The sequence below is a fragment of the Sinocyclocheilus anshuiensis genome, unplaced genomic scaffold (assembly GCF_001515605.1).
Source record: "Sinocyclocheilus anshuiensis isolate Anshui unplaced genomic scaffold, SAMN03320099.WGS_v1.1 scaffold1075, whole genome shotgun sequence".
Taxonomy (NCBI): Eukaryota; Metazoa; Chordata; class Actinopteri; order Cypriniformes; family Cyprinidae; genus Sinocyclocheilus; species Sinocyclocheilus anshuiensis.
Genome location: NW_015544163.1, coordinates 1,655,858 through 1,657,344, shown reverse-complemented (window position 1 = coordinate 1,657,344; position 1,487 = coordinate 1,655,858). Strand labels below are relative to the sequence as shown.

General features: G+C 31.9%; 1 protein-coding gene across 3 annotated transcripts in view; it reads right to left on the bottom strand.

The window, feature by feature from the left end:
• Positions 1-1,487, bottom strand: part of hmox2b (heme oxygenase 2b) — a 12,363-nt gene that overhangs the window by 10,230 nt on the left and 646 nt on the right. For 2 of the 3 annotated variants that reach the window (XM_016495732.1, XM_016495731.1), the window contains exon 2: positions 1,347-1,428. The gene's annotated coding sequence lies outside the window, so the exon portion shown is untranslated. The remainder of the gene's footprint in view (positions 1-1,346; positions 1,429-1,487) is intronic. The other variant, XM_016495733.1, reaches the window with a different exon arrangement.

Genomic DNA, 1,487 nt, shown 5'->3' with positions numbered 1-1,487 from the left:
CTACCTACCTACCTCTGTCTACCTACTGTTCTATCTATATAGATCTATCTATCTCTATCTACCTACTGTTCTATCTATATCGATCTATCTATCTCTATCTACCTACCTCTATCTATCTATCTACCGTTCTATCTATCTACCGTTCTATCTATCTACCTACCGTTCTATCTATCTATCTATCTATCTATCTGTCTACCTACCTACCGTTCTATCTATCTGTCTACCTACCTACCATTCTATCTATCTATCTGTCTACCTACCTACCGTTCTATCTATTTATCTGTCTACCTACCTACCGTTCTATATATCTACAGTGGTGTGAAAAAGTGTTGGCCCCCTTCCTGATCTACCTACCGTTCTATCTATCCATCTGTCTACCTACCTACCATTCTATCCATCCATCTGTCTACCTACCTACCGTTCTATCCATCCATCTGTCTACCTACCTACCGTTCTATCTATCTATCTATCCATCCATCTGTCTACCTACGTACCGTTCTATCCATCCATCTGTCTACCTACCTACCGTTCTATCCTCTATCTACCGTTCTATCTATCTATCTATCTATCTATCTATCTATCTATCTATCGTTCTATCTATGTATCTATAGTTCTATCTACCATTTTATCTATCTATCTATCTACAGTTCTATCTATCTATCTATCTATCTATCTATCTATCTATTCGGTGCTATTAACTAAAACTGTTAAAACTGATTTCAGTAAATGAAGTAAAATAAAATAGAACTATTTGATGAAAAAAAATGTAAAAAGTAAAATAAATAAATACCTAAAAATGTTTCCTTGGCAAATAACTTAAGCTTAGGTAGAAATACTAAAATTATTTAAAAGATAAATTAAATAAAATATTAAAAAATAAATGAAATAAAAATAAAGATAAATCGAAATATTTAAAAATGACAAATGACAATTTAAAGAAAGTAGTTAATGAAAAATGACAAAAGCACATAACAAAATTACTAAAACTTAAACTTAAATTAAATTAAAATGAAAACGTAAAAGCTAATTCAAAATATTAATAAATACAATTAACAGTAAATTAATAATAGTAAAAATAACTATCTCTTTACCTATTTATCTAGGCAAATTTCAGTTCAACACAATCAACATAACACACATTAGAAAACTCATTCATCATTTTCATTACGTAAAAACAATTCTCTAATCTATTTGATTCGATTTGAAGTATGACCTCCTAAAAGGCCATCTCATGTTTTCAATGTCATTATGGAAATGTGATATGAGCAGCTCTGAACTGATTTAAAGTCTCCAAAGTTTGTGAAGAAAACATAATTAACTGAAATGTAAACAACAAAACCTCTTACCTCTACCTCAGCCTCCCGAGCTTGAACAGTCAGTGACTGTAACTGCTACAGATGATTGTTAGAGATGACAACAGCTAAGTTCCTGAGGACACACACACACACAGACACACACACACAGACACACACACACACACACACACA